This window comes from Engystomops pustulosus, chromosome 3 (assembly GCF_040894005.1).
Source record: "Engystomops pustulosus chromosome 3, aEngPut4.maternal, whole genome shotgun sequence".
In the NCBI taxonomy this organism is placed as follows: domain Eukaryota; kingdom Metazoa; phylum Chordata; class Amphibia; order Anura; family Leptodactylidae; genus Engystomops; species Engystomops pustulosus.
Window position 1 is genome coordinate 33,567,544 of NC_092413.1, and position 20,748 is coordinate 33,588,291.

Sequence of the window (20,748 nt, forward strand, 5' to 3'; positions counted from 1 at the left end):
TTGCAGCATCTGGCAGGAGTAGGTAGCTGATTAACAAACTCTTTTTTTCCACTCAGAAACAAAATTGTTCTGAAAAACTCAGCTTGTACACGACTATATACGGAATATATTATATGCACTTTAGAAACACTTCCAATAACAAATATACCTCTGGATATTATACAGTTAAAGCACTTAGATCTAATTTACTAGACTTTGAAGGTCTGCAAGATAAAAGTGAATGTATCAAGTTACTGCAGACTAATTATATACTGTACCCGTCAACCCTGATGTCAGCCTATGACATTAATATATTATCAATGATAATATAGCGCTGACAGTAATATGAACCATCTGCAAAAAAAAAAAAAACAAAACACCATCAGCGCAGGGAGGCTAAAATTAACAACTAGAAAAGAATACTAATTTACCCAGGAGAAAACTACAAACAATCAAGTGTAGTAGAGAAGACTGTTAGCTATGTGGGCCACTAAAAACTTTGAGTTGCTTATTCTAGAACTTTCATTTTTAAAGGAACACTCCAGTCAAAGCTAATTTATTGAATAATACATGAAGGCAGGAGCAGGACTCCTTTTCACTGTATTCCTAGAACCTTGCTACAACCTACAGTCTTGCTCCTCGCTTCAGGACCTGCAAAAGGTATAACTCAAAGAATCAGCTTTGACTGTAGTGTTCCTTTAAGAAAATTTGCACCCAAAAAAACTTTTTAAATAAAACTATTTAAATAATTTTGTATTTTAAATATTTAAGTTTTTTTTTTTTTTAGAAAATCAAACAGAGAACCCGAACACAACCCGAGTACAAAATGATGTTTAAATGTGTAACTAAAACTATTAACTAAAACTGCATCAATCAATTATGAAATAAAAATCTTTCTGTCTCTTCTGCTTTTAGAGTTAAATTTTAGCTTCCTTGACATATGTATCCGCTGTGTACAGAGTTGACATGAATTTTTGATGCACTGCCCACTGCCAGAGAAAACATAAGAAAAAAAAAGGACAGAGAAGCTTTCTACTTTAACCCTGTAAGGGCCAAGCCATTTTTGTTTTTTCGTTTCCATTTTTACTCCTTATTTTTTAAGATCCATTCCTATAATAGTCATTTATATTCCATGCCATTAACTGGGAAGCAGGAATTTTGACAAATTTACACCATTTTCTCAGCTCTGTTTTTACAGTTTTCTTTTTGCCAAATAACACCTCCCCTTAAAGGAAATCTACTATTTGTTTTGATGAATTGTGAAGCAAACATACTCTGATAAAGCTGTTGCTACACTGATGCAGAAACATATATTGTTTAATCCCTGAGCTGAGTGGTTTTGCTGAATTTTTTTTAAAATAAAATTATGATAATGAAGCTCTGTCTATTCTATGCTTGGCTCTGCGCTTCTCCTCTTACATTAAAGGGCATCTACCTCTCCAGAATGAAGGACTGTATGCAAATGAGCCTGAGGGACTCTTGGCTCCATAGGTGTTAATGGAGCCTGTAATCCCACAGACTCATTTTTATACAGTCTTTCCTCCTGGTGGTAGATGTGCTTTAAGTATGTCCTGCATCAGAGAATGCTGTAATTACTGTTTTGTCCCTGACAAGCAGAAGATCCTTGTGACATCATCTGGTGTCGACGATCCTCCCAAAATCAGTCAGCAGTCATCCTAGGAAAAACCTGGAGTGGTAGCGCAACAGAGAAAGAGGAGCAGTAAGAGCAGAACGGAATACAATAATGGTCAAGATATATTGTTGTGTCTTCCCCAGTTCCCTTGTTGACCTTAAGGGGCATGGTTGAGTGTGTTCCTAGTTTGTGCCACAGTTATTACTTTGATGCAACACAATTTTGTCACAACAGCATGAAACAAAGTGCACCGAAAAATGTGACGCAAAATGCACATTAGTGTGGTAAACTGCAGGCAGATAGCACACGTTTTTATATATCTGGGCCAATTTAAAGGGAAACTGTCATCAGCAATTGGCCTAACAAACCACTTCCAGTATGCTGTCAAACAGCACAACACCTTTTAGTTTTGTTTCTTTCATGGCCCAGTATTGTGGCACCATCCATAAAATCAACTTCGAAGTGAGATGTAAATTGGTTGTATAAAGTCAAGGAGGCGGAGAGTTTCACACTGAAGTCAAGGTGGAGAGCAGTGAACACCTCCTCCTCCGTGATTGACATTGTGCGTCTGACTTCAGAAGATCTGGTTAATGATGTCTCTGGATGCAGGACCTTCAATTATACACAGAAGGGGGCTTTCTGAGGAAGGGAGAGCTTGACTGCAGTGTTAAAATCTCCACCTCATTGACTTTATAGAACCAATTTATATCTTACTTCAAAAATGATGTTTTGGATAATGCCACCTTACTGGGTCATGACAGAAACAAAATCTGGAAGGTGTTTAGCTGCTTAGCAACATATTGGTAGTGGTTTATTAGGTCAATTTCTGCTGACAGGTCCCTTTAAGGTCACTTATCTACCTGCCTAATAGTTTGTATAGTTTTATTTGATTTTGTGTCGATGTTCCACTTTAAATAAAATACACTGCAAAACCAATATTATTCATTGACTTTACCAATCTCAACAAAATTATTATTTTATGCAAACAATGTTGTGATAACAGCATGATAACACAACAGGACAGAAATCCCACTAATTATTAGCGGGAGATGCAGCAAATGTGTCATTGATGCCTTTTACATCAATAACAATTTCATCTATTGCTTTACAGAACTAAACACTTATTTTCTCGCTTAAAAGACAAAAAAACAATTGTAATTAGCATGCAAAAAAAATGCCCCACATTGCACAATGTAATACAGATTTATACATATTGGAAAAATACCCCAGAAAATAAAGACTTCTAAATCACTTAGATTATTAAAAATAATTGAATTGGGAATTTATTAAAGTTGTACTGCACTAGACACCCAAGTGGACTGAGCACATTGCATGGGTGTCCTTGTCTTTCAACTTTGCCTCGTCTATAAATAACCAAGCGAATGGAAAGGCGACAGCATTCTTTTCATCTTTACTTGATATTTGAGTTCTGAAGCAATAAAAAACATTTATTAAAGAATGTTCTGTGTGGCATCTTTAGTTAGAAAAGTTGCCATGCAGTACGGGCCACACGAGGACAGACACTGCGGTCTTATGAAATAGTCGCCAGCCCTTGGAGTATATTAACCGAATAAATAAAAGGAATCGGGTCATGTGGTGATTACAGAAGACATTTTGGTTATTCTCCAGTATTTATGGCCATATGGTCATACTGGAACGAGTACAGAGGGTCGGATACCTGAACGAATCTTGGCTTGTGTGTATAGAGTGTTAGAGGATCATCAGTAGATATTTCACGGTATATTACAAAACTATGTTTTCAGAGATGGGTCTTAAACGGTGACTTTAATTTTAATAGTAAGTAAAGACAAGACTATGTATATAACTTACATATTGAAGTACTTCTTTCTCTACTTACTTTGGGTCTCATTCAGGGGCGTAACTAGAGCAGTGGCAGCCATAGCAGCTGCTCAGGGGCCCGCAGTGTGGGGGCCTCAGCACCCGACTGGACACACTAAAGAATGGAGGATGTTCTACGACACTTAGTGCGAGCCAAAAGCCTGAGAGGGTCCTATTCCTGCTTGTGTTTGGAGCTTAACCCCATAGCGCAATAAGACGTAACCTTACGTCTTGCTGCGCATGTGGGAGTACGAAGAGGGTTCACGGGCTGAGCCCTCTTCATACTCACTGGGCATTTGCTTCATAATGCTTGCACGGATCGCGGGCTTTAACCCTTTTATCGGCACTGGCGCCAGTCACCACTGGCCTATGGAGTGGGGGAGAGGTCCGGGGAAGAGGCAGCACCCCTGATCGCCCCCTCATGAATACGCCAGACAGCTTTGAGAGCAGTCGGCGTTTCTAGAGTACAGCGCAGCAGTGTTTGTTAGCATTATCGGATGCTTCTGATAACACTAGCTGTATAACACTGGTGCGTCTGTTTTAGCACTATGAGCTGCTTACTTTATTAAGGAGCTCCTGGTGTCATTTTTGAGGGTGACAGGTCCTCTTTAACCCCTTCCCGACGCGCGCCGTACTAGTACGGCGCTCGCCGTGTCCCGGTGCATGGAGAGGGCTCGCGGACCGAGCCCTCTCCATAGCCGGTAAGTCTTTGCTGCATATTGCAGCAAAGGCTTACCGGTAACACCCGCGATCGGTGCTAGCACCGATCGCGGGTGCTTTCACCGCGATCGCCTCCGGCAATGCTGCCGGAGGCTTCAAAAAGATGGCGCCGCATGGGCGCCGCCATCTTGGCGCGGATCTCCGCTCCCCGATGACGTCACGGGGAGCGGTGATCCGTTGCCATGACAGCATCGGGCCTCACGAAGGCCCGAAGCTGTCTCGTTTTAACCTATTCATTACAATGTGCTATCAGCACATTGTAATGAATGAGGAGTAAAATCCCCATATACTGCCATATTGCAGTATGGCAGTATATGGTAGGATCGATCAGACAACCTAGGGTTAAAGTACCCTAGGGAGTCTGAAAAATAGTTAAAGTAAAAGTAAAAAAAAAGTTTAAAAAAAAAAAATTATATTAAAAAAACCTAAAAATTCAAATCACCCCCCTTTCCCTAGAACTGATATTAATATTAATAAACAGTAAAAATCATAAACACATTAGGTATCACCGCGTCCGAAAATGTCCGATCTATCAAAATATTATAACGGTTTTTCACTGCGTTTAACCCCGTAACGGAAAATAGCGTCCAAAGTCAAAAATGACATTTTTTTGCCATTTTGGAAAATATAAAAAAATTTATAAAAAGTGATCAAAAGGTCGCACAGTCCTAACAATGATAGCAATGAAAACGCCATCAAAAGTCGCAAAAAATGACACCACCCACAGCTTCGTACACCAAAGTATGAAAAAGTTATTAGCGCCAGAAGATGGCAAAATCAAAAAAAAAATTTTTGTACAGGAGGTTTTAATTTTTTTAAATGTATGAAAACATTATAAAACCTGTACAAATGTGGTATCCCTGTGATCGTAGCAACCCAAAGAATAAAGTAGACATGTCATTTGGGACGCAGAGTGAAAGCTGTGAAATCCAAGCCCACAAGAAAACGTCGCAAATGTGTTTTTTCACCATTTTCACTGCATTTGGAATTTTTTTCCCGCTTCCCAGTACGCGCCATGGAATATTAAATACCGTCACTACGAAGTGCAATTTGTTACGCAGAAAATAAGCCATAACAGAGCTCTTTATGTGGAAAAATAAAAAAGTTATAGATTTTTGAAGGTGGGGTGTGAAAAATGGAAGTGAAAAAACTAAAAAAGGCCAAGTCGTTAAGGGGTTAAGCAGTCTTTTCTACTGTTATTGGAACATGAGAAGACCTTTAACATTAATGATACCTAGGCTGCAATCAACGGACCATGGGTCAAACAAGAAGTAAGTGTAGTAAGCTTTGCAGAGCCTGGAGCAGGGATTAGCTGCCAAAGCATTACTGTTTCAGCTCTTTCGAATCGATGAGGGTGCGTTCACACATTCTGTTTTTCAGATGCAGTTTTCAAAGCGTGAGAACATATCATTGAGAGGTGCTACTCTTCATCTTCTTTCCACTCCACTCCTGATGTGGATATCTAAAACTGCATCTGAAAAACTGAATGTGTGAATGCATCATAAAGGATATAAAACAATACTTGTCAACAACCCCAAAGATGTTGTAGAGGCTTTTGACCATGGCACCTAAGGGGTTAAATCTTTGATGATCTCTGATTTTGCTTTAAGGAACCTGGCACACCTCCTTAATTATTATCCTAATGAATCATTTGTAGTTGCAATGAAATCACTTGAAAATATGAATCCACTGAATCCACTAATGAATCCACTAAGGCTAACTGCAATGTTTGTATTTTTGTGCACAGAGTAAAATAGATTTAAAAAAAAAAAGTAATGTGTGTCCAGGGGAAATTGTCGTGCCATGCGCCGTTGTTGACTTTTGTGTGTATTAAATGGGCAAGTGAAAAGCTACATAAAATCTACAAACTGTAATGAAACTTTATAACGATGTAAGAACACAAGAAGTAAGTTGTGAAAATCTCCACCTCAAAAATCACAATTCACAGCTTATAAAATACACACATAATAAACAAGTACAGACGGTCCCCTACTTAAGAACACCCGACTTACAGATGACCCCTAGTTACAAACGGACCTCTGGTAATTGGTAATTTATTGTACTTTAGTCCTAGGCTACAATAAACAGCTGTAACAGTTATCACAGGTGTCTGTAATTAAGCTTTATTGTTAATCCTGATTCTTATGACAACCCAACATTTTTAAAATCCAATTGTCAAAGAGACCAGAAAAAAATTGGCTGGGGTTACAATTATAAAATATACAGTTCTGACTTACATACAAATTCAACTTAAGAACAAACCTACAGAACCTATCTTATATGTTACCCGGGGACTGTATATAAACCCTGTATATATATTTTTTGCGTTTACATGCATTTTTGACAAACATGTGCACAGAAACCCTAAGGGGTAGTCAGTTTTGCACCCTTAACCTGAACAAGGAGGTTTTCTACAAGAATTGACAAAGTTGGTACAAAGTATTCATTATTCGCCATGACCAGTACCTAGATGAAGAGTGAGCATCTCGGAGCAGAACCCATGCAGGAGATGTGGCTAGAAAGTGCACATTGACAGTGAATATGTCAAGTAAGACAGATGTATAGGCTGGGTAACAGTATATAAGCAGAGTTAGTAACAAAAGAAGCAGATATGGTTTATTACTCAGCCAACAGTACTCAGCCATCAATGCTCTGACCAGGTGCCAGAGAAAGATGGCAGGATGCCATCTTAGTGTATAATACTATGAATCAATATATCCCAAGATGTTTTTAAGACTATACAAATTGGACTTAAAGGGAACCTACCACCATGATTCTACCTATAAAGGTAGATCGGGTGGTAGGTGGATATATGGGACGTGAGGATAGCCGTTTTTTGTGCTAATCCTCACGTTACGGCTATCTTAAAGAAAACTTTAATCGACGGATATGTAAAATTTTTTAAGCGGCTACTGGGGTGTGGAGTAGCCGGAAATGAGGCTACACGTTACGGCTACACCACGCCCCAGTAGCCTCTTTTCTCCTCCTACCATTGCATCTACGGCGCACACCTCCTCGTAGCTGCGTGCTCTCATCCGAATACCCGGCATCTGCGCATGCGCAGAAGCTCCGGCCCCGGAGCTGTGGCCGCGCACCTGCAGGCCTGCGTTCTCCAAAGATGCAATGGTAGGAGGAGAAAAGAGGCTACTGGGGCATGGAGTAGCCGCGACGGTAGCCTCATGGCCGGCTACTCCACACCCCAGTAGCCGCTTAAAAAAAATTACATATCCGCCGATTAAAGTTTTCTAAAAGATAGCCGGGACGTGAGGATTAGCCCAAAAAAGGGCTATCCTCATGTCCCATTCATCCACCTACCACCCGATCTACCTTTATAGGTAGAATCGTGGTGGTAGGCTCCCCCTTTAAAGGGAACCTGTCACAACATTTTCACAAATAAAGCTAGCGGCAGGTTCCCATAGAGCCCTATTAAATGGACACCCTTCTTTTATATAAAATTGGTTTCCCTTACATCCCCATAAATCAACTTTATATTGTATTATCTGGTTTCAGAGGGGATGTGTCTTGCTTGACCGGCTCCTCCCATTTACTCCTCCCCATGTCTCATGTCTCTTCTTGGCATGTGATGTGACCAGGGTGATGTCACCTAAGGTAATTTAACCAATAAGACTTTCAATGTCTACCTCGTTTATGTATCTGATCATGGACCATGAAAATCTACTCCTCCTCATGGAGGCATGCTGTGATTTCATGTGATCAGACACATTCATGAGGTAGACATTGCAAATTTTACTGAGTAAACGACCTGAGATGACATCACCCTGGTCACCTAACATTAAGAGCCCAATAATGCAACAGAGTAACAGACACAGTGTTACTTATTATACACATGAACATTATTTTTGACCGTTTTCTAGCCATTGTTTCCACGGATAGTACACATCCTCATGTATTTCTATTGGCACACAAGCATGAATGCTGTTTATTTGGCACTGGGTGTGAGCCAGAAAATGTGGGGATCACATGAAATAACAGAAACTTCTACTCCTTAGTCTTAGTCAAAATTGTAGTTGCCATCTAGTGGTGAAGGACCAAAGTGCCCCAAGGTTTATTAGTTACAAGTTATTTTGCACATTCCATGTTGAAATTTGGAGTAAATTAAAATGAAAAGGTAAAACCAATGGCAACAGCACACAAACAATAGCCGGAAGGCATTCTGTCCATAGGAATTACAGTGGATAAATACAATCATGGTTCAGTTCCACTGTTTGCATTGGTGGACAGAATCCTGCATTTTATCAGTCTCCGTCAGTCACAGAAAGGCCTCGGGGCTTGTTTCCATTTAACAAAAGCAACACTTGTTCTTTATATATTTTATGGACATTAAAAATTCATTTCATGATGAAACATGTTTTGCCTCTGCTATGATCTAGGTTTTCTGTGTGTCTTGTCTACCTCTTCGCACCAGCTGGAACTGCTTTTTGATCCATCATAGTAACATTTGACCCCCCTCTGGTTTGCTTTGGAAGCTGAAACCAGTATAGGTTGAGTATGGATAAGCAATTCTCCAGCGACGGCATGTCAGATTGATGCACAACTTCCCCTCTCCTCTTTGCTTAGACTAAAGGTACAGCAAATGAAACTTTATAGAATAAACATCTGCTCGGATTAGCACACAAACAATACGTGGAATCACCGAGCATAGTACATTGCACATGTAGGCATGCACAACTCCGACAACTCATCTTGAATCATTTAAAGTCATGAAAACAGTTTACTACCTGGAGCGTGAGTTCTATTAGAGGCAATCGGAATGTGATTTATTTAAGTAATAGGCTATCACATGGAGCCAATATTAAATTCCAAAACATGGCTTGACAGGGTCATTTGGAACTAATTTGTATTCTGAAAAAAACAGATGATTGCCACTAATTCTATTGATGGAGTGTGACTGACTAGTGGGTAATAAATCCTAAGGAGGTACACCAGAATAATTTAGGAGTTTTCTGGGACCTTGTTTTTTTTTGTTTCACAGAAACCAATTTAAAATCTGAAAAAAAGAGCGCTTCATACTAAATCACTGCCTACGGAATGGGGGGAATATATTAAGCCTCCTGCTTCAGAATAGCTGTAAGATGATTGGTGCACACCTAAAAAGTTTTCAAGTGTTCAATCCCCTACATGACAGTTTCCCAAAAGAAGTGTTCCTGCATGATGGGGCTTTAAAGAGGACCAGTCATCAGAATTGTCTCCCTCCCGACCCTTGTCAAAAAGCCAAATCAGTTCCCTATACTGTACTGAAGAGACCCAACCAGGTCGAAACAACACTGTTGGGAGTCTGTTCCTTTTGGAATAGATATAGTGGATTGGTTATAATCCCGCATCATGTCATAAGGCCTCTTGTAAAGATGGAAAATGTTCGGAGAACCATTTTACTGGCCAGAATTTGAAAGTAGAAACTTGGCACTCATAGAAATTATTGGAAGAAAAGTTCTTCTTTATATACACCATAATTCATGAGCAATACAATTTACAGAAATAAGGTGTTTCAGTCTATAATCAGACCGATTGCCATTGGTGTCCTTGTGGAGTAATTGGAGAGAAGCAGAAGCATCTGTCAGTTCCGATGGATTTCTGCTTCTGGTGAACGGCGGTGCTGCCACATGAGCATCGCCTCTGCTCTCCTCCTACTCCCCACTGACAACAATGGCAATCGGTAAGTTTCTACTATGAAATTCAAGAAAAGGGTAGTTCTCCTATTTGTGCATCAAATTGAAAATAAACAAACCACAATGACCACATTTTACTGGCCAGAGGAGGCAGATTTAGGCCACATGCCACATGTTACAAAACATTTTAAAAAATCATACATGATCTCTTTTTTTTGGCATTGTGGTCTCAAGTTCACGGTGTGTTGACAAATACTGCTACCATGTAGAATATTGCAGTGGCCATGTTTGCATCTAAAAAAATCCTTTGTGTGCTTGAGGCCTTAAGCTGGGACTACCAAGTCAACTGGAGAAACAAAAGCAACTACAGGTGGTTATTGACCTGGCATATCAGACCCATCTTCAGTGCTCCTGGTGTCTGTGCAGTCGCCCTGGCAGGGGGGTAACTAGAAGAGGCTGGGCCCCATAGCAGACTTCTGAATGGGGCCCTTCTTCCCTTTTTCCCAGGCAGTCTTCTTATCCTAGGGAGGGGGGGGGTTGAGGGCACATATCTGTCGGAGTAACTGAGGGCACATATCTGTCGGAGTAATGGGTAAGTAGACGTCAGGAAGTGAGAGATGAGAGATTCCAATTCCTGCTGCCCACCCCCCGACATTTCTTATCTGAGTTACACATTGCACATTGTACAATGTGCGGCATAATATTATGTAATGGTGCACATTCACCATTCTTTAGTGTGTGAGATCGAATGCAGAGGCCCCTTGACACTTTGGGCCCCATAGCAGCTGCTGTAACTGTTATCGTTACGCCCCTGCACCCTGGCTTCATTGCGAAGGTGTAAGGTTTTCTGCACATACATAACGAAGCAAGAATGTTCACATAAAGACTGAATCCTCGCTTGGGGCATGGACCAATAAAAATATATATATTTTTTTTCCAGATTTTATAACATTTTCTGCAGTTCCAGTTTTCATGATGGCTGTACATATAGTATTACATGTTCAAAGGCAGCAATTCCAATATTTTACAGTTTCCTATCCAATACCAATATAAGATTGGAAACTGATTGCCTCCATACAGGTCGTGAAAACCTACAATAACTAGCGACGGCGATCATCTTGTGCTATGGCCGATAATTAGAAAGTGACACGCAGAGATCCATAGATGTCAGCCAGCACCACAAGATTAAATGGCTACATCACTACCCACAGGGTTGCGTCCTCCCGCATAGTACACATGATTTAATGAACGACGAGACGCAAGAATTCACCAATTGTCAGAATTTACTGCAGAACTCATCATTAAAATAATGTTAAACTAAACTTTATAGCTCGCAAGTCACAATAATTAATACAATGATTAAAAAGTCGGCTTCACTCGAAAGACCTCGGAGAAAAAAAGGAAAGAAATCATAGATGAGAATTATCGGATACTATAAAGCAGGAACATATTAACATTTATTACATAGCTACTGACCTTTCTGGACCCCCGCCAGTTCAATGGTCCTGCTGAGCTTTTTAAAAAAAAGCATATTATATGGTTTTAAACTAAACACAGTAACAAGCAATGAGACAAGAGCCTGGACTGGATCCAAAACCATTTTCAGGAATGATTAAGACCATTTCTAAAGAAGGATCTGGCTCCTATCCATTAGAGCAGTATTATTCCCTGATCTGGAGAGAGATTGTGTCATGACGGATAGAAAATCCTGGATTTGATGGGAATTTTTTTTTTTTCTGTGTCTTCTTTTTTTTCCCCCCAAAGCTTATTAAGGTCACTTAGAGCTAGGATACCATTATTACAAAAAAAAAAAAAGGAATCATACTGATAAAACACAGTAGACCAATAACTAGATGGAATTTTAAAAAGTTAGAGACTGATCCAACCGGCACTAATACTTTATGGCACTGTATGGATTTTTTTGGTTCCTCGTCTTATAATGGAAATTAGATTATTAATGGATGTAGTGTACGATGTAGTGTGGGTGAGCTTCAGTATTGGAGAAAAGTTGGCTAAACCTGGCAATTTCAAGAGATCAGCTGACCATCAAATTTGTATGGGGACCTCCCGACGTTCCCCACCAGATGATATCTAGTTAAAGAAAGATCTGTATGTTGAATATTAATGTCCAAACCTTTTGTTCTTGTGGGTACTACATAATCTTAAAGGGATTGGCCCCTTTACCTCTTGTTTTTTTGTAATGTGTGTGCAAGGTTGTGGTCACACGTTGCAGTTACAATTGCATCACAATCAGTTTTTAGGTAATTTAAGGTGCAGTTTTGGTAATCTAACAGGTAAAAGACATGAACTGAACGAGTGAATTAGATTTTGAAGGGGAAACCTGTTCCACAAATGTCTTTTACCTGTTAAATTCACAAAACTGCACCTAAAACCACCTCAAATCTGATTGAGATGCAGGTTTAACTGCAACGTGTGACTGCAGCCTAAGGCCGGCGCCACACGTAGCGCTTTGTCAGCGCTTGCAAGTCACGCCCACCGGGGCGGGCCTCGGCCCGATCACATCTGCGTTTCTATGGAAACGCCTGCGATCGGGAACGAGCCGCCTGTGTTTTCGCAAATTTAGCGCTAAACACCGGCGGCTCGTTCCCAATCGCAGGCGTTTCCATAGAAACGCCAATGCGATCGGACCGAGGCCCGCCCCGGTGGGCGCGACTTTGTCTGCATTTGCGTTTGCAAGCACAGACAAAGCGCTACGTGTGGTGCCGGCCTAATGGTACAGCCACTCGTCACATTTAACGGGTGTGTTTAAAAACGCATCGCAACAGCTGAAGAGAGATTTACCTAAACAGCATTTAACACTTGAGTTTACAAACACATGCTTGAACATAATGTTAACACTTGTGCAACACCCTCGCCCATGCAAGGCAGAGCTGTGTTTGCGAATACGTCCCACCATGTAGCTAGTAGCCTGTGTAGGATCTGATCGGCCCCACAGCATGTCACTACATAGTCCCTAGATAACACAGGGGAACACTGCAGTGGTAAAACCTGCCTGGTAAGGCAGGAGTTAAGTGTTTTGTGTGATGTCATATGTGCCAGCCAATCACATGTGTTACACTCTGTTTATGTGAGCTGAGATGTAATTGGAGGAGTAGCCACCACCTGACTAGTGGGAGTAACAAAACCCCTGGTCAGGAAACTTCTAGAAGTCAGTTCTCTCTCAGAAGAGAGTGCAATGTGAGGAGAGAGTTCACTCTCTCAGATTAGAGACTCAGTGGAGTCTGTGCAGTCAGCACATCAGACCAAGAGCAGATGAGCCCAGCTCCCTGCCTGAAGAGTGGAGCTAATAGCTAGTTAGTGAGAGGAAAGGGGTATCATCCTACCTTCAAGGGTGATACCTGAAGCAATCCAGGATAAAGCTGAAGCATCCTACTAGGACACAGCTACCTCCCAGCCTGCCCTTTGCATCCAGGATGGTGATTTACATCCTGTGGCTCCCTCCAACTACATCTCCAGCATTCCAACATCCTGTTAAGGCACATTGCTAATGTTCCTGTTGGTTCCAATAAAGAACTGCAAGTTATTTTTGTTCAACGTTTGCCTCCGTCTGGTCCCTGCTACTATGGCTGTCACCATCATGGGCACCCTATCCACCACACTGGGACTCATATTCCATAGCCCAAAGGGTTGTCCCAGGGACAATACCAGCTATACCAGCCTCTCCCTCATCATTTCATGCCAACACCACCCTGCTGGAGACCTGCCAGGGGCTATAGGACAGCCCTCCGGTTCCCCATACCAAGCATTGTGATACTAGCGTGCCTAGGCCGCAACCGCCAGCCACCCAGGTACTGCGGGCCCGGCTGACTCCAGGCCCCAAGAAAAGGCTAGGCCCCGGTGGGGGAAGTTGCACTTGCGTTAATGGTTGCATTTTGTAAACGTGAGTGCTAACAGCTGTTTAATTAGGAAAATCTCTCTTTGTATCTTAAGAATCCAAAGGGTTTCAGGGGTGCTTATATAAAGTGGGCTGTTTGGTATGATCAACTAGGGTATATTTTAGGGAACAAGAGACTGTTTTAGTTTTTGAATTTTTAATGCCGCCCCATGAGTTCAATGCAAAGGGGCCCACTGGGGCTCGGTCGACCCAGGGGCCTATTGAAACCCAAAGCCAACTCTGGATATGTGTACAGTAATTAATTAATCACCCAACTGCTGTGCTCCTTCACCAAGTGTCTAGAATTACCCTTCCATATATATTGTGAGCCCTCTCAGGCAGCGATTCTCCTTCTACTTGTGTCAGTTCAGTCTAGCTTTTTGGTGGTTTTTGCACTTATTTGTGCTTGGTTTTATGTTCGGTATATGAACACCTTTTAGTACGTATAATACCATTGAATTAATGGTTCTCTATTAACAATATACAGTATATATTGTATAAAACAGCTCTTAAAATTTCATCTAATCTCATATGTTCTATATATAAATACTGTAGTTATCCTACACACTCTCAAGAAACAAGCTTGTATTATCAAAGACGGATGAAGGGAACGTGATTCCTTAGCCTTCAGTAATTATGGCCACACATTACTTGGCAGGATGGATGAAGCACATCTTCATATTATTGCCTACATTTTCTTCTAATGTTCTATTGATATTACATGTGATGTTATACACGACTTTGCCCATTAAAGCACAATTAAAATGCTAAAAATATATAACATTTAATTACCTTTAAACAATGTTTAGTCTTCCTCCGTTCTATTACACTTAATGTGTGCAGCTGCAAATGTGCCACTCATGGGTAATTAGCTGAGGCCGTGGTGAGCTGCCATCTTGTTTTTCTTGCACTTGATCAAAATGGAGTGTTATTACTCCAAATTAGAAAATCAGCACTTACGGTTATATTTACGAAAGTGCAAATTTGGCAGGAATGTGAGGTCTCTGTTATGTTCCTCACAAACGTCGGGAAAATTCAAGTTCCCAATCACAATTTTAAACACGTTTAGAAAATACAAGACTCCAACTGGCAAAGCAAATATACAATTTAATGCTTCAACCACTCTTAATTTTTTAATCATATAAGATTTGTATTTGACATAAATAAGATCTATTATTAGACATTTATAACACTGCTTAAAAGAAAAACTGTCTCCAAATTTTTATGTTCTTGAAAAAGAAAAGCTGTGCTTTGATTTGTTGTTCCTGCTAATCATAAAAGTTTTGATAAACTGATCCAGAATTCAGATTTGAAAGATGTTTTTTGAATTTTTTTACTATTTTGAAATATGGACAGTTGGATACGCTCTCTGGCTGCCTTAGAACATAAGTGTATTCACTTATTTTTTTTATTTTACAGTCTTCAACCTATGTAGTCTGATAACTCTAGCTCACAAATTATCTAAACATATATACCCTGTACATGAAGCCATCCCCATTACCATTAGAAAAGGGTGCTACAGTTTTGAGCTCCAAACTGTAAACCAAAAATAGAAAGCTAGTACAGATGCCAAAGCACAATTCATTCTCTTTATGAAAATAATTTTCTCAGTGCAGGGGCTGGGACTCTTTGTGAGCTGCCCAGTACTCCCCCCCCCATTGAAAGCCAAAAAAGAATGCACCCTCCCCGTCCAGGAGCACCAAAAAACAAGGAATTTATCCGTGTAAACCTTCTGAAATGGAGTAATTTACAGAAATTTTTAAAAGCCCCTTGAAAGCTGAGGAAGGGTATAAAAAAAACCCCAATTGTAGTTATCCCTCTCTGGCTCCCGATTCCCACTGGTACTTCTAGTCTTCGGTAACTGTACTTGGCTGCAAGTCCCAGGGGGTGGGACCAAGTACAGTCGATCAATAGATTCCCATGACATCTTGTGTGACGGCTAGTAGTCCAAGCACGTGTGAGTCCATGCGAGAACCGGGGAAATTTCTGGAACCCCCTTTAAGTGTCAGAAGACTCAGTTTAATTAAAATCTACCAAACACCTACTGAAATAAATGACCCTAGTAGTGCAGCTTATCCAGGATGGCATATCAATGCGAGCTGTGGCAAGAAGGTTTGCTGTGTCTGTCTGGTAGTGTCTAGAGGCTGAAGGAGCTAACAGGAGACAAGCCAGTACACCAGGAGACGGCCATAGGAGGGCAACAACCCAGCAGCAGGACCGCTACCTCCACGTTGTGCAAGGAGGAAAAGGAGGAACACTGCCAGAGCCCTGCAAAAAGACCTTCAGCAGGCCACAAATGTACATGTGTCTGCACAAACGGTTAGAAACTGACTCCATGAGGATGATATGAGGGGCCAACTTGCACAGATGGGGGTTGTGCTCACAGCCCAATGCCATGGAGGATGCTTGGCATTTGCCAGAGAACGCCAGGATTGGCAAATTCCCACTAGCGACCTGTGCTCTCTCCTGTCTGCAACATCCTTCAGCATGACTGGTTTGGCAGGTAAGTAATGGTGTGGTGTAGCATTTCTTTGGGCCCTACAGTTCTCCATGTACTCGCCAAAGGTCGCTTGACTGCCATTAGGTACCGAGATGAGAAATCGTCAGACCCCTTGTGAGACCATATCCTGGGGTGCTCCTAATGCAGGACAAAGCTAGACCTTGTGTGGCTGGTGTGTGTCAGTAGTTCCTGCAAGATGAAGGCATTGAAGCTATGAACTGGCCCGCTCGTTCTCCAGACCTGAATCCGATTGAGCATATCTGGGACATTATGTCTCGCCCCACCAAGTTGCACCTCAGACTGTCCAAGAGTGGGCGGATGCTTCAGTCTAGGTATGGGAGGAGATCCACAACCTCATCAGGAACATGCCGAGGCATTGTAGAGAGGTCATACAGGCATGTGGAGGCCACACACAATACTGAGCCTCATTTTGACATTAGATCATTGGAACAGCCTGTAGTGTGCTTTTCCTCTATAAATTTGTGGGTAACTCCAAACCCAGGTCTCCATTGGTTAATACATTTTATTTCCATTGATGATTTTCTTTAGTGATTTTGTTCACCTTGTATTTTGTTCAACTTTGTATTCAATGATAATATTTCATTCAAACCTACGATGTATTATTTGAGTGATCCCTTTATTTTTGAACAGTTTATAACTGCACTAGGCAGCACACATATAACAGGTAAACTTAAAAACTCAGGCTAAATTATTCCCAAAATCAACAGAGCGGCTAAAATTCTTTCCCTGGCCCCATTTACTAATAAGCCAAAATGTAAAAACAAGTTACAAAGTTTATTTACAGTAAACAGTGATAATGTGGATAAATTTATACGTAGGCCTATCAGTATGCGTCAGATGCGCCTCCAATGGTCCCGAAGGTGCCACAACTACAAAAGACTAGCAAACAGTTATTAAGCTTAGCCTAATTATATAACTCCCCGGTGAGATGTGTGCTGAAAGCGGAAAAATACAGTTTTAACTCGTAGCGAGGGCCAAGATCAATGGCAGCCACAGCTCATCTGCATTTTAAAATACACATAGACAAATCCCAGGGGTATTTCTAGGAAAATGCAGCCGCTCATTGCCTTGCAGTTTTATCTAATTTCACTCCAGGAGTTTATGGTACTAGTAACACACAGGAGACAAACTCGATATATATATATCTAGTTCAAAAGGGATGCAAGAAGAAAAAGGTTTTCGTATAACCTGACACATGATGGAATCGGGCACCTATCAAAAAAAAAAACTGTTAATTGGAGGATGAAGGTTTGGGTTGTGATCCAAGAGGTTCCTTGTGAGTAGCCGTTCTTCTGTGTATTATTACTCCAGCTTCATATTTCTATATCACAGGAGAATAGACACTGCAGCTCAGCCTTAATAATTTACAGTTTTCACTACAAAGATATTACAGATGTAGCAGCTGCTCAGAATATCTCCCTATCTGTTACAGTGCTTCTATAACCATCCGCATGAAAGAAGCGGGGCCATAGGCATAAAACATATTGACCCTTGACACTCATATTGGCGGCTGCTCTGCTGTGTAGAAAACAATTTGTTATAAAGCGCTTAAAAAGTCTGAGGATATGAGCTTTTATTCTCCAGGTTTTAGAAGGATCTAAAGGAGCTAAAATCTACAGTCTCTTGCCAATAAATTGCAGGCTCTGAAAGGAAAAATTAGCTTTCCAGCTTTAATATATGGATGATTTTTTTTCCATAAGATAGGTCGTCAATATCAGACTGTTGGGGGTCCTACACACAGGCTCCCCCTGATTAGTTGATATGGCGGCCAACCACCATAGGGTTGTCCAGTGGTTGTGTAATCTAGTCATGGGGTGTCTATAGGAAGGTCACTGATATACTAATCACTGGCCTCAGAGGTGACCTCTACAAAAGGCACATCACTACAGAGATCACTGTTAAGACTGGGTTAACATTTTGTTTTTAGCGTATACGCTAAATGTGTCCATAGACCTCTACTGACAGATGGAAGCAAAAGAGTATCCCATCCAACATAAACCCACTTTTCAATATACATTGATATACAACTTGAAACAATCTGGAATAGCATATAGGCAGTCCCCTACTTAAGGGCACCCAACTTACAGATGACCCCTAGTTACAAATGGACCACCCACTGTGACATCTGGTAAAGCTCTCTCCATGCGTTACTCTAGTCCCAGGCTACAAAGATGAGCTGTAAGGTGTCTGTAATGAAGTTTTATTGATAATTCTTGTTCCCATGAAATTCTGAAATTCCAATTTTCAATAGAACAGAAAAATATTTTGCCAGGAGTTACAAGTATAAAATATACGAATTCCAGCTTGCATAACTACCTCATCAGTAGAGATGAGCGGACCCAAAGTTTAAGTTCATGTCTGGGATGTGGGTGTGCATTCCGGCAAATTGGTGCCCCTAGCTACAAAGCCATAGCTGTCATTGATCAGAAAGACACCACTCTCTTCTCTATTTAGTGTTGGATCCTCCGGACCTTTGGACTACAATGAACATTTTCTGGCTAAATAGTGTAATAGTCCGAAAATACAGTTATTATCCTCTATGGTGAATGTTGCAACAGGGAAATAAAATCAAATGTCAACATTTTTGACACTTTGCCAATCAAATTTGAAGAAAAAGTTATTTAAAGGTTGTACAGTCCACAAAACCATATACAGGCAGTCCCCAGGTTACATACAAGATAGGTTCTGTAGGTTAATTCTTAAGTTGAATCTGAATGTCAGTCGGAACTGTATAGTTTATAATTGTAACTCCAGCCAGAATTTTTTTTGGTCTTTGTGACAATTAGATTTTTAAAATGTTGGGTTGTCACTAGAGATGAGCGAACATACTCGTCCGAGCTTGATGCTCGTTCGAGCATTAGCGTACTCAAAACTGCTCGTTGCTCGGACGAATACTTCGCCCGCTCGAGAAAATGGCATCTCCCGCCATTTTGCTTTTTGGCGGCCAGAAACAGAGCCAATCACAAGCCAGGAGACTCTGCACTCCACCCAGCATGACGTGGTACCCTTACACGTCGATAGCAGTGGTTGGCTGGCCAGATCAGGTGACCCTGGAATAGACTAGCCCCTGCCCGCGCTGCTCGGATCATTCTGTGTCTGGATGCCGCTAGGGAGAGAGCTGCTGCTGCTGCAGGGATAGCAATAGGGTGTTCTATTAGAATAGTGTTAGGCAGGAATGATTCTACAAGAACCCAACAGCCCTTCTTAGGGCTACAATAACGTTATACTTTTTTTTTTTTATTTGCTTGTGGCTGGGCTTGCTGGCACTAGTAGTGCAGCTAGTACCATATTGTGAGGAATTTCAGGGGGACTTGCTACCGTTGTGTTTAGCTCTTAGTGACACACATATCCACCTCAAACACCGAAGTGGGACAATTTATTAGGGGTTTGAGTAGAATTAGGCAGAGTCTGCTGATTTTTTTTTTTAGCTGTATTTCATTTTATAGCTCAAACTCATCTTGCAAAGCAGTGTGCTCTCATTGTAGGCTACAAAATAGCCATAGGAGAACCCCAACGGCTTACTTAGGCCTACAATAGCGTCATATTTTCCTTTTTTTTGTTTGCTTGTGGCTGGGCTTGCTGGCACTAGTAGTGCAGCTAGTACCATACTGTGAGGAATTTGCTGGGAGACCTGCGTCCGTTGTGTTTAGCTCTTAGTGACACGCATATCCACCTCAAACACCGAAGTGGGACAATTTATTAGGGGTTTGAGTAGAATTAGGCAGAGACTGCTGATTTTTTTTTTTTTTTTTACCTTTATTTCATTTTATAGCTCAAACTCATCTTGCAAAGCACAAAATCCAGTTGTGTGCTGTCAGTGTAGGTTAGAAACTAGCCATAGCAATAGGATAGCATTGTTTTGTTAAAAAAATAAACACAATTTTTTTTTTTTTTCAAGTTTACACTTTAATTTGGAAAATGTTTAACCCGAGGGCTAGGGGTAGAGGACGAGGGCGTGGACGTCCAACTACTGCAGGGGTCAGAGGCCGTGGTCCTGGGCGGGGTGAGACACCACCTGCTGATGGGGGAGCAGGGGAACGCCGCAGAGGTACACTCCCTAGGTTCATCATGTCTCAAGTTACTGGGACTCGTGGTAGAGCAGAGCCAGAACAGTGCGAAGAGGTGATGTCGTGGATTGCGGACAATGCTTCTAGCCATTTGTCCACCAGTCAGTCTTCCACGCAGTCCACCCATGTCACCGAAATCGGCACTCCTCCAGCTCCTCCACCTCAGCCTCATTCCCCCCAGTCTGCCCCCTCCCACCAAAATTTGGCATTTGAACCGGCATACTCTGAGGAACTGTTTTCTGGACCCTTCCCACAGTCACAAGCCACTTGTCCTGCTGCTGCTGAGCTATTTTCCGATGCCCAGGTTTTCCACCAGTCGCAGTCTGTGGGTGATGATGACATTATTCACGTAGTGGAAGAAGTGTGTAAAGAGGTGTCGGACGATGAGGAGACACGGTTGTCAGACAGTGGTGAAGTTGTTGTCAGGGCAGGAAGTCCGAGGGGGGAGCAGACTGAGGGATTGGAGG

General features: G+C 41.5%; 1 protein-coding gene and 1 long non-coding RNA gene across 4 annotated transcripts in view; both read right to left on the bottom strand.

Annotated features, from left to right (window-relative positions):
- Nucleotides 1-20,748, bottom strand: part of MACROD2 (mono-ADP ribosylhydrolase 2) — a 1,393,268-nt gene that overhangs the window by 619,899 nt on the left and 752,621 nt on the right. The window lies entirely within an intron of this gene.
- The window catches only part of LOC140120448 (uncharacterized), a 132,147-nt gene that overhangs the window by 375 nt on the left and 111,024 nt on the right, over nucleotides 1-20,748 (bottom strand). The window lies entirely within an intron of this gene.